The sequence below is a fragment of the Triturus cristatus genome, chromosome 1_1 (assembly GCF_964204655.1).
Source record: "Triturus cristatus chromosome 1_1, aTriCri1.1, whole genome shotgun sequence".
Classification (NCBI taxonomy): domain Eukaryota; kingdom Metazoa; phylum Chordata; class Amphibia; order Caudata; family Salamandridae; genus Triturus; species Triturus cristatus.
The window spans coordinates 845,926,948-845,940,035 of NC_140579.1; the positions used below are offsets into that span (position 1 = coordinate 845,926,948).

Genomic DNA, 13,088 nt, shown 5'->3' on the forward strand with positions numbered 1-13,088 from the left:
TAGATCTGAAACTTCGTGGAAGGCCATTCGGCTTAGCTGCGTCGGGCCTACTTGCAGTCGATGGAATGGACTCCATTTAAATTCTGTCCTCAGTGCCGCGCCAAGTATCCGCACACTGACTCGCACGAAGTGTGCAACTTGTGTCTATCTCCGGAACACGACGAACAGCACTGCGACGTGTGGTGATCTTTACGCTCCAAGAAGAAGCTCCATTACCATCGAGCTCGAGGTCACAAAATGCATAAACAACATAGCAGCTCCTCTCCGGATCTATTCGGAGAAGATTCCGACCACAATGTTTTCGACGCTCAAGGAGCCGAGAAAGAACACGTTTCCCTGTCAGAAGGTGACTCTGACATGGACGAAGACATCCCGCAGGGTCAGCGTACAGATGCTCCCCTGCCCCAAACTCTGCCCAAGAAAAAGGCTCTGGTCCCTCCTCTGCCTTCGGGCCGAGGTCAGCACCGGGAACAGGTTTCGAACGTCCTGCCTTCAGGCCCGGCACCAAAACAAATGCCAAAGCATTCCGGCTCGGGATCTAGTCACTCCGATTCGAACACCGAGCCGAAACACTCAGCACTGAAACCAAAGCAAGCCATCGTTACAATCCGTTCATCTTCACATCCAAACACTTCGGCACTGAAAACACCGGTTCTAAAAATATTGGCACCAAAAGAAAAAACAGCTCCCACTCCATCAAAGGAGCATCGTTTCAACGTCCCGCCTTCCAAACCGGACCCGAAACAAAAAGAATTAGTCATTATTCCCCAAACTGGACACATCCATGCAAAATTGCCAGTTAAACGCAAGCCAGACGGAGGACACTTGCCACATTCCTCTTAAAAGGAAAACTTTTGGGACTAACCCTTCTCTTCCTCCTCTAACACCTCCTTCCCACCTAACCCAAAGTTGATTATAACACCCACAAATTCACCACAACGACAATCACCTGACAACCAGTATGACGGAATGGGGACGGAGCAGATGACAATAGTCCTGATCCATGGGGCGATTATAATACTGACCCAAATACAGACAGTGACCCAGACATACTCTTCAAAACCCTCTCCACCAGATGATAATGTAGGGTATATAGAATTGATTTATAGGGCTGCTGAATATAATGGAGTTCAGCTGCACAAAGAGTCTCTTGAGGAAGATTTTCAGTTTGAAACTCTGAGCTGTTCACAAAGATCCACTCATACAATGCCCATGCTTATGGGTATGCCTAAACATGCAGACGACATTTTTAAAGATCCTGTGCCTGCAAGGCTAGCGGTCATGACTCCTTTTTGTTATCTCTGTTGTCGTTCCTCAGTCTAAGCGCCAGGATGCCCGTAGGGCGATAGTTGCGCTATATAAGTTCCCCATCAATCAATCAATCAAGAATCCTCAAACCAAGGGTGGACAAAGAATATAAACCAGCACCTACTGATCCAGTTTATATCAAGGGTCAATTGCCATTTGACTCCCTAGTAGTTTCTAATGCTCGTAAACGGGCAAACTGACAAACGTCAGGAGATGCCCCTCCTCCAGACAAGGAATCTAAACTGATAGATGCCTTTGGGAAGAGAGTCAATCACTGGTGTATAGCCAATACTCAGGCTCTTTTAGCCAGATATGATAGAGCGCATTATGACGAATTGGAGCAGTTGCTCCTATTTTTACCGGACGAACATAAGGCTAAGGCACACAATCTAGTTCAGGCAGGAAAACTCATTTCTAACACCTCCATTAGGTGCGCTTTAGACACAGCTGACACTGGCGCTCGTGCAGTTAACACCAGCGTTTTGCTAAGGAGACACCCCTGGCTCAGAAATTCAGGCTTTAAGCCTGAAGTCCAGGCTTCTATTTTAAATCTACCCTTTGACAAAGAGCATCTATTTTGTCCTGTGGTAGACACTTCCTTAGAAGATGAAAAAGGACACGCATGTCGCAAAATCCATGGACGCTCTCCTGTCCCCATTCAGTCGTGGTTCCTTTCATCAGGGGGGAGCTCCAAAAACACATCCACAGACAACACCTCAACATAATATAGAGGAAACAGCCAGTCACCCTCTTCAAGAGGTTACTTTCGAAGTGGGTTTCGAGGCAATAATGGCAAGGGAAGAGGTAATGGTTCTACACCACGCACTTCCCCTGGAACAAACAAACAGTGACTTGCCTCCTCTTCCCCTGATCATTCCACACCTGTCGGGGGGCGTCTCTTTCAATTCCTCCCTGTTTGGCATACAATAACTTCAGACAAATGGGTCCTAGGAATTATCTAATCTGGTTATTGCCTGGAGCTTACCAACAATCCCCCAAACATTCCGCCACATTCACGCAAAATGTCACCAGAGCATCTACACCTCCTCAAACAAGAGGTTCACTCTCTTCTACAAAAAGGAGCTATAGAGCCCGTACCATTACAATATCAAGGGTCCGGCGTGTACTCTCTATATTTTCTCATACCCAAAAAAGGACGGCTCTCTCAGGCCTATACTGGACCTCAGAGAGCTAAATTCATATATTCACTCAGATCACTTTCACATGGTGACACTTCAACAAGTCCTCCCACACCTAAAGCAAGGCGACTTTGTCTACTCTAGACTTAAAGGACTCATACTTCCACATTCCAATTCATCCTGTTCATCGCATATATCTCAGGTTTGTGGTAGCGGGACAACCTTAACAGTTCAAAGTGCTTCCATTCAGAGTCACTACTGCTCCCAGAGTATTCACCAAGTCGCAGCTCGCCTACGAAAACAACATATTCACGTCTTCCCATATTTGGATGATTGGCTCATCATAGCCAGTTCCCACACAAAATGTCTACAGCACACTCCGATAACAGTGCAATTACTGCACGATCTGGGGTTCACAGTAAATGTGTTAAAGTCCCATCTACAACCTTCCAACACGCGAACATACTTGGGAGCCACTCTCAGTACTCAAAAAACTCTAGCCTGTCCCATTGCAGCCAGGATCCACATTATTCAGACTCTAGTTTTACCGTTTCAGCCCAACCACTCATTACCAGCTCGGGTATTTATGCAGTCACTGGGAATGATGGCGTCTTGCATCATGATAGTTCTCCATGCGAGACTTCAAATGCATCCCCTTCAGGAATGCTAAGCACGTCAATGGGTCAATTGTCAGATCTAGTGTTGGTAGATGGCCGCACCTATAGCTCTCTGCAGTGGTGGAATCCACAAAACCTATCCAAAGGACGGTCCTTCATCGACCCAGTTCCACAGACAGTGCTAACAGCAGACGCATCACTCACTGGTTGGGGAGCTCATCTCCAGACTCGCACCATTCAAGGGTTATGGAGTCAAAAGCTAAAGCAACGTCACATAAATCATCTAGAGTTGCTAGCAGTATTTCTAGTGCTCAAAGCCTTCCAGACTCACCTTGCTGGCAAAACTGTCCTGATACGCACCGACAACATGGCAGCCATGTATTACATACAGAAACAAGGGGGGACACACTCCCACCAGCTATCATGCCTTGCACAAGCCATTTGGAGGTGGGCCATACATCACAGAATTTATCTCTTGGTGAACATCTCCCAGGAGTGAACAATCTGATCGCAGATCTTCTCAGCAGGCAGAGACCACAGATTCACGAGTGGGAACCTCACCCTCAAGTTCTCCTCCCATTCTTTCAAATGTGGTGTTATCCACAGATAGATCTATGCGCAACACACCTGTTGGACCTGTCAGCCCTAGGGTGGTCTCCCCTTCTATTTTTGTATCGTGCCTCATTTTTTCCACCCTCATTTTTATGTTGGACTAGGTCTCCGGGCGCCTTTTCATTGCCAGGCAGTGTTAAGGTGCAGGTGCTCCCTTCTCCCAAGATGGCTGCCACAGACCCCTGCTACTGCAGGGTGGTCGTTTTTCATAGTAGCACCCTAGCTGCCAGGAGCTGGCTGGGACCCACAACAATGTTGCGATACCAGCCCGCCTTTTTGTCCCATAGTTAGAGTGGGGAAGCTCCTGGAAGAAGCTGGAACCTTCTAGAAGGGAGGTGGGGTTTTACTTTTGCCGCCTTGGCTAGAGGTCACCTGACCTAGGGCTACTTAAGAGTGGGAGGGAAACTTTTGAGGTGAGTTGGCCATTGGGGTGAAGCAGAGCTGGAAGAATCCACCAGGAGTGTAGGCGGTAGGGCCTAGCCAGGGACTTATGCCTCTGAGAGTGACAGGATTTAGGTACTGCCTCTTAAGTGAGTGAGGTGCCCTGTGAATCCCACTGATCTTGCCCAGTAGTAGGAGGACCCAGAGACTTTCTGCCAGCCTGACTAGGAAGGACCTAGTCGCCCTCTCCATTCCTACCCCTGTAACAGAACCCCTTAAGGGCGCCAGATACATCTGCGCCAAAAGACTTCCTCTGTCAACTGAGAACTGAAACCTAACTTTAAGAACTGAGACTGCATGACAAGAGCGAGCTGTAAGCCTTGAATGCCAGAGCTGAGACTGCGTGTCCAAGCTAACCTATTGAACTAATTGCTAAACCGATTGCCAAGCCACCGGGGATCGACCAGGTACTAGCGCTGTGACCCCCGCGCTCCCTGCCCTGGTCTGGGACCCCCGGCAGCGTGCTCCGCTGAGCACTTTACCCCATCCTTAATTTGAGCCCCCCCTGCGACTACGAAGCCAGCGCGCTCACCGCCGCGGCCTGGAGGCCTGGAGAAGTGCCCTGCTGTGTCGCGAGGCCCGGCGAAGCCCGGGGCCCCGTCGCTGCCGTCGCAGCCGTGTGAGGAGGTGCGCAAGGTCGGGGCCGAGTTCCCTCAACGTCGTGAGGACGGACGCCTGCTGACGCCGAGACGGAGGTAAGCCCGGAGGCCGAGATCCCCCCTGGTGCACCCCCTGCTGGTCTGGAAACCACACCGCACTTGGCCCGGGTTGTCCCCTCCGTGGGAGTCCCCTCCCCTGCCTGCGCGACGGAGAGACCCCGCCGAGGGATCCTGTCCGTGTCCCCCCTTTGGTAATACTGAGCGCGGTGCTCTGTGAACTGCACCGGAGCATAGGGACCCGCTCCTCAAGTCCGGTCACCCTCCCCGCTGGAAGCCGCCCAAAGAACTGACTGACATTACCCTCGTGTGGCGCTTCACGCCACCGACCCTGCTTCCCCAGCCGGAGAGACCGGGACTGCGAGTAACCCACTGTGTTATATGCTCTGCTCGAAAGTAGATTACATGCCAAGGAATGCGAGTAGCGCACTGTGTTATATGCTCTGCTCGAAAGTAAATTACATGCCAAGGAATGCGAGTAGCGCACTGTGTTATATGCTCTGCTCGAAAGTAATTTACATGCCAAGGAATGCGAGTAGCGCACAGTGTTATATGCTCTGCTCGAAATTAATGATATGCAACTGATTACGAGTAACGCGTTGTGATAACTGTTCTACGCGAACGTTTCCATATGCAACTGATTGCGCGTAGCGCTGTGTTTTATATGCCTTGCTTCACAGTACTAGGGGCCAGTGGTCACGAGGAGCGCTCAGTTCGACGGGCGCCATGTTGATGACCCCAATGTTCCCCCTTACAAGTAGTGCGCTGTGTTAGACGGCCTGTTCAGGGAAAGACTTTACATAAGCGCGCACAGCGCTAGAATCTCCCGCATTCAACCCGCGGGCGTGGGTACATGAACGAGATTAGGCACTGCATAGATATCACCAAGAGTGTCGCATGTACTGAACGATGGTATTATGATTCATGTATTACCTTGTTATTTCCTGAACTGCAACTGACCAGCTATACTTGGATAAACTTGAAGTATTTGCATAATTTAAACGGTGTGGCGTCCCTTATTGTGTGTGACTCTAGTCCATGAGAAGCGTGTGGTGTTTGGTTGCTTAACACATAGCCCTCTGATTGCCTGACCGGCTCGCGCCACGTTACCGCCCTTAGGGCCTGGTGAACCCAGGTTCCTACATTGGTGGCGAGCGGTGGGATCCTTGGGACTTGTGACCATACAGCACCCTTCCGTGAGGCGAAGGGCGCCACAATTAAACGCCTGTTGTGTTCCAAAGCTCTAAAAACATTGATAGCTGCATTGTTAGTTCCACTGTCCAGGTTGAGAGTGCAAGAAGCCTGGTGAGCCGGTAACTGTTGCCTATACCCTAGGAATTTTCTCCTTAGTGTCTAGGTCCCCACCTGCCAGAATGGAATCCCGGTTAGCTGACCTCGAGGGGTACACAGTGAAGCAACTAAGGGAGTTCGCGCAGGAGTTGGGGGTGCCCGGGATGCGGAAGGCTAAAGCGCCGGAACTCCGTACCGCCATTAGGGCATGGGTAGAAGCCCACCCAGAAGGGAGAGGGGATGAGGGACAGGGGGCGCCAGATGCACCTCAGGAGGAGAGCGGCCAAGAAGTCCTAGACATTGTAAACATAGAGGAGTCTGAAAATGTGCCCCCAGGGAGACGTTCTGGGGCCAGTAGTAGGACAGGGTCTAGTAGGAGCGCATCTCCAAAGGAGTATGAGGACAGAAGGGAAGAGAGGCAGTTAAAATGGGAGCTAGCCAAACTGGAACAGGAAAGAGAAAGGGAAAGGGAGAATAAGAAATGGGCAATGGAGGAGAAGAAGCTGGCGCACGAGCTTCAGTTAAAAGAGCTGGAGCTACGCGCCCTCCAATTGAACGCGTCTAACAAAGACAATGGTGGCAGCATACCCAGGGAACCTCAAGAACCAAAATTCTACCTACCCAAAGAAGTCATAGCCAATTATACACTAGGGGATGACATCATGAAGTGGTTGGAGGCATACGAGGTAGCCTTAACGGCCCATGGGGTACCCGAGGGTAACTGGGGAGGTGGTCTCTACCGGTATATACCTCCCACTGTTAGGGACACCCTGTTATATTTGGCCAAGGCGGATCAGGTTAAGTACGCCCCCATGAAAGAGGCCTTGTTAAAGAAGTTTGGCCTGAACCCCGAGAAGTATAGGCAGAAGTTTCGTGGCAGCCATAAGCTGTCCACCCAGACATGGGTAGATTTTTTTGATTATGCGAGGAAGGCACTAGATGGTTGGGTGCGTGGCAGCGAGGTACAGGACTACCAAGGGTTGTACGATCTTTTTTTAAGGGAGCACCTCTTGGATAAGAGCTTTCCGGAGCTGCGCCAACATCTGGTGGACCGCAAGCTGAAGGATCCTCGAGAGCTTGCGGAGGAGGCAGATATTTGGGTGAGCACCCGGGTGTCTCACAAGGGCCCCGGGGGAGATGGCTCGAAAGGCGGACAGGGTTTCCCCCAGAAGAGAGAGGGGGGAGATAAAAAGGTGGAGTTCTCGAAAGGTCCCCAAAATAAGTTTGGGAAGGGAGTAGGAACCCCACCCCCGTCCAATTCCACAAGACCCACTTACCCTGACAGGAGTCAGCAGCCAAGGATTGTGCGGTGCTACGAGTGTGGGGAGATTGGACACTATAGAGGAGATCCCAAGTGTCGCAAGCGACCACCAGCCCCATTGGGCGGGAAAAGTCCCGGGGTGAGTAGTATAGCGCTTGGGGTGGAGCTGCCCTTAGATAGGGAAGGGGAGTGGACAGGCCTGACACTGGTTTCACTCGGGGATAGAGAGGTGGTCCCCGTAGTGTCCCTGCCCCCGAACACTGCTAAATATCAGCAGAGGGTGAGAATTAATGGGGAGGAGGTGGAAGCTCTGAGGGACACAGGGGCCAGCATGACCACTGTCGTGCGGCGGCTGGTGTCCCCAGACCAAGTAGTCCCCGAGGAGTTCCATCCAGCCGTATTGGCTGACGGCAGTTTGAGTCACTATCCAGTGGCTCGTGTTCCATTCGAGTGGGGAGGAGTCAAAGGCCTACTGCGAGTTGCTGTGAGCCCTGCCTTGCCTGTGGGGTGTTTGCTAGGGAACGACCTGGAGCACACCAAATGGAAGGACGTCGAGTTTCACGCTCACACTGAGATGCTGGGATTACCAGGGTGGACTTGCGTGAGCACGCGGTCCATGACTGCCCGGCATGGAACTCACCCGGAGTTGGAGCCTGGAATCATGGCCCAACCCAAACCCAAACGTGGGAAGAAGAAGGTGGTAGAGGACATGCCCCGTGAGTCGGATGGGGAGGCCGCAGAGGTGCCCCCGGAGTCCGCGGAGGTAGATGTCGTTCCTGTGGAGGACTTGCCGACCGGCAAGTGGAAGGAGGGCCTACCCGGGAGGAGTTTTGTCGAGCACAAAGGACGTGCCCCACTCTTGAGGGTATGCGGCGGCAGGCCGAAGCTCAAGTGGCTAGTCAGGAACTGGGAGGTTATCATGTGTATTGGGAGGATGGTCTCCTATACAGTGAGCCCAGGGTGCCGGTACATGGATCTTCGAGGGCCATAGTGGTCCCCCAGTGTTACCGGGCCTTCCTGCTGGAGTTAGCGCACGAGATCCCCTTAGCTGGACACCTGGGCCAGGACAAAACCTTTGCACGGTTAGTCCCCCATTTTTATTGGCCCAGGATGAGGATTGCCTCAGACGCCTTTTGCAAGACCTGCAAGTCTTGTCAGGCTAGTGGCAAGACCGGGACAAAGTTGAAAGTCCCGTTGGAACCGCTCCCCGTGGTCGGGACCCCTTTTGAGAGGGTCGGTATCGATATTGTTGGGCCATTGGACCCTCCGACCGCAGCGGGACACCGGTTCATCTTGGTTTTGGTGGACCACGCCACAAGGTACCCAGAGGCTATTCCTCTGAGGACCATCACTGCACCGGTGGTGGCGCGGGCACTGTTGGGAATTTTTACCCGAGTGGGATTCCCGAAGGTCGTGGTGTCGGACAGGGGCACCAATTTCATGTCGGCCTACATGCAGGCCATGTGGAAGGAGTGTGGAGTGACCTACCGGTTCTCCACCCCTTACCACCCCCAGACTAACGGACTTGTAGAGCGCTTCAATAAGACATTGAAGGGGATGATCCGAAGCCTTCCCGAAGGCTTGAGGCGTAAGTGGGACGTCCTCCTCCCCTGCTTGTTATTCTCCTATCGGGAGGTACCGCAGAAGGGAGTCGGGTTCAGCCCGTTTGAATTGCTCTATGGCCATCCCGTTAGGGGTCCCCTCAGCTTAGTGAAAGAGGGGTGGGAGAAGACTTCGCAGAAGCTTCCCCGTGACATTGTCAGCTACATGCTGGCGTTCCGCAGCCAGATGGCCAAGCTGTGGAAGGCAGCCACAGAGAACCTGGAGGCTAGCCAGACCGTGATGAAGGAGTGGTATGACCGCAACGCTCGGACGGTCGAGTTGGACGTTGGACAGAAGGTGTGGGTTATGGAACCTGGGGAGCTTTGTGCCCTCCAGGACCGGTGGACTGGCCCGTTCGACATTGTGGAGCGGCGAGGCCCGACCACATACGTTGTGGATGTAAAAACCCCCCGTCAGCCCCTCAGGGTGCTCCACATCAACCGCCTGAAGCCGCACCATGAGCGATCGGAGCTTGCTCTCCTTATGGTGACGGATGGGAGCGAAGAGGAAGAGAGTGAAGCTCTTCCTGACCTTCTTGCGGTACAAGAGAAGGATGGTTAGGTAATCACTCATTGGTGTACCCATGATGTGGACACAGGGGATAGCCCCCCGGTAAAGAACAAGTCTTACCGGCTTTCTGACCGAGTGAAGGATAGCATCCAGCGTGAGGTGGCAAAGATGCTGGAGCTGGGGGTGATAGAACCTTCCAGCAGCCCGTGGGCTAGTCCAGTGGTGTTGGTGCCGAAAGCGGCCCCACCGGGTACGACGCCAGAACTCCGGTTCTGTGTGGACTACCGGGGGTTGAACTCTGTCACGAAGACAGATGCTCACCCCATCCCACGTGCAGATGAGCTGGTGGACCGGCTGGGAGCAGCCCGGTACCTCAGCACCATTGACCTGACGTCCGGATATTGGCAGATTGCCATGGCCGACGGAGCACGGGAGAAGACAGCGTTCTCCACCCCAGAGGGCCACTACCAATTTCGAGTGATGACCTTTGGGCTCAAAAATGCTCCGGCCACATTCCAGCGGTTAGTGAATCAGGTACTATCTGGCCTGGAGTCCTTCTCAGCAGCCTACTTGGATGACATAGCTGTCTTCAGTAGCAGCTGGGAGGACCATCTGCGACACCTCCAGGAGGTATTGCAGGCGCTGCAACGCGCTGGTTTAACCATTAAAGCCAGCAAGTGCCAGATTGGACAGGGATCTGTCGTGTACCTGGGACACCTGGTGGGCGGAGGTAAGGTGCAACCCCTCCAGGCCAAAATTGAAACCATCTTGGCTTGGGAGCCCCCCAAGACCCAAACCGAGGTCCGAGCTTTCCTCGGCCTCACTGGGTATTACCGCCGGTTCGTCAAGGGATATGGTACCATCGTGACCCCCTTGACGGAGTTGACCTCAAAGAAACAACCTGGCAAGGTCATATGGACAGCTGCATGCCAAGAAGCCTTTGATACGCTGAAAAATGCGATGTGTACAGCTCCAGTACTAGCAACACCCGATTTCAGCAAGGAATTTATTGTACAGACCGACGCCTCAGAGCACGGCATAGGTGCGGTGCTCTCGCAACTCAACACCGAGGGCCAGGACCAACCTGTGGCCTTCATATCTCGAAGACTCCTCCCTCGGGAACGGCGATGGAGCACCATTGAGAGAGAAGCCTTCGCGGTGGTATGGGCTCTGAAGAAGTTGAGGCCATACCTCTTTGGCACTCACTTCCTTATCCAGACCGACCACCGCCCCCTTCGCTGGCTCATGCAGATGAGAGGCGAAAACCCCAAGTTGTTGAGGTGGTCCATTTCCCTACAGGGGATGGACTTTCGGGTGGAACATCGGCCCAGAGTTGACCACGCCAATGCTGACGGTCTCTCCAGGTTTTTCCGCCTTAGTGAAGAGAACTCCCTAGAGGTTGGGTAGCTCTCCCCTCTTTCGGCTGGGGGGGACGCATGTTGGACCTGTCAGCCCTAGGGTGGTCTCCCCTTCTATTTTTGTATCGTGCCTCATTTTTTCCACCCTCATTTTTATGTTGGACTAGGTCTCCGGGCGCCTTTTCATTGCCAGGCAGTGTTAAGGTGCAGGTGCTCCCTTCTCCCAAGATGGCTGCCACAGACCCCTGCTACTGCAGGGTGGTCGTTTTTCATAGTAGCACCCTAGCTGCCAGGAGCTGGCTGGGACCCACAACAATGTTGCGATACCAGCCCGCCTTTTTGTCCCATAGTTAGAGTGGGGAAGCTCCTGGAAGAAGCTGGAACCTTCTAGAAGGGAGGTGGGGTTTTACTTTTGCCGCCTTGGCTAGAGGTCACCTGACCTAGGGCTACTTAAGAGTGGGAGGGAAACTTTTGAGGTGAGTTGGCCATTGGGGTGAAGCAGAGCTGGAAGAATCCACCAGGAGTGTAGGCGGTAGGGCCTAGCCAGGGACTTATGCCTCTGAGAGTGACAGGATTTAGGTACTGCCTCTTAAGTGAGTGAGGTGCCCTGTGAATCCCACTGATCTTGCCCAGTAGTAGGAGGACCCAGAGACTTTCTGCCAGCCTGACTAGGAAGGACCTAGTCGCCCTCTCCATTCCTACCCCTGTAACAGAACCCCTTAAGGGCGCCAGATACATCTGCGCCAAAAGACTTCATCTGTCAACTGAGAACTGAAACCTAACTTTAAGAACTGAGACTGCATGACAAGAGCGAGCTGTAAGCCTTGAATGCCAGAGCTGAGACTGCGTGTCCAAGCTAACCTATTGAACTAATTGCTAAACCGATTGCCAAGCCACCGGGGATCGACCAGGTACTAGCGCTGTGACCCCCGCGCTCCCTGCCCTGGTCTGGGACCCCCGGCAGCGTGCTCCGCTGAGCACTTTACCCCATCCTTAATTTTAGCCCCCCCCCTGCGACAACGAAGCCAGCGCGCCCACCGCCGCGGCCTGGAGGCCTGGAGAAGTGCCCTGCTGTGTCGCGAGGCCCAGGCGAAGCCCGGGGCCCCGTCGCTGCCGTCGCAGCCGTGTGAGGAGGTGCGCAAGGTCGGGGCCGAGTTCCCCCAACGTCGTGAGGACGGACGCCTGCTGACGCCGAGACGGAGGTAAGCCCGGAGGCCGAGATCCCCCCTGGTGCGCCCCCTGCTGGTCTGGAAACCACACCGCACTTGGCCCGGGTTGTCCCCTCCGTGGGAGTCCCCTCTCCTGCCTGCGCGACGGAGAGACCCCGCCGAGGGATCCTGTCCGTGTCCCCCCTTTGGTAATACTGAGCGCGGTGCTCTGTGAACTGCACCGGAGCATAGGGACCCGCTCCTCAAGTCCGGTCACCCTCCCCGCTGGAAGCCGCCCAAAGAACTGACTGACATTACCCTCGTGTGGCGCTTCACGCCACCGACCCTGCTTCCCCAGCCGGAGAGACCGGGACTGCGAGTAACCCACTGTGTTATATGCTCTGCACATCAACCGCCTGAAGCCGCACCATGAGCGATCGGAGCTTGCTCTCCTTATGGTGACGGATGGGAGCGAAGAGGAAGAGAGTGAAGCTCTTCCTGACCTTCTTGCGGTACAAGAGAAGGATGGTTCGGTAATCACTCATTGGTGTACCCATGATGTGGACACAGGGGATAGCCCCCCGGTAAAGAACAAGTCTTACCGGCTTTCTGACCGAGTGAAGGATAGCATCCAGCGTGAGGTGGCAACGATGCTGGAGCTGGGGGTGATAGAACCTTCCAGCAGCCCGTGGGCTAGTCCAGTGGTGTTGGTGCCGAAAGCGGCCCCACCGGGTACGACGCCAGAACTCCGGTTCTGTGTGGACTACCGGGGGTTGAACTCTGTCACGAAGACAGATGCTCACCCCATCCCACGTGCAGATGAGCTGGTGGACCGGCTGGGAGCAGCCCGGTACCTCAGCACCATTGACCTGACGTCCGGATATTGGCAGATTGCCATGGCCGACGGAGCACGGGAGAAGACAGCGTTCTCCACCCCAGAGGGCCACTACCAATTTCGAGTGATGCCCTTTGGGCTCAAAAATGCTCCGGCCACATTCCAGCGGTTAGTGAATCAGGTACTATCTGGCCTGGAGTCCTTCTCAGCAGCCTACTTGGATGACATAGCTGTCTTCAGTAGCAGCTGGGAGGACCATCTGCAACACCTCCAGGAGGTATTGCAGGCACTGCAACGCGCTGGTTTAACCA

General features: G+C 53.8%; 1 protein-coding gene across 4 annotated transcripts in view; it reads left to right on the plus strand.

Annotated features, from left to right (window-relative positions):
- DCAF11 (DDB1 and CUL4 associated factor 11) overlaps window positions 1-13,088 on the plus strand; it is a 370,711-nt gene that overhangs the window by 265,867 nt on the left and 91,756 nt on the right. The gene's annotated exons all lie outside the window — the stretch shown is intronic.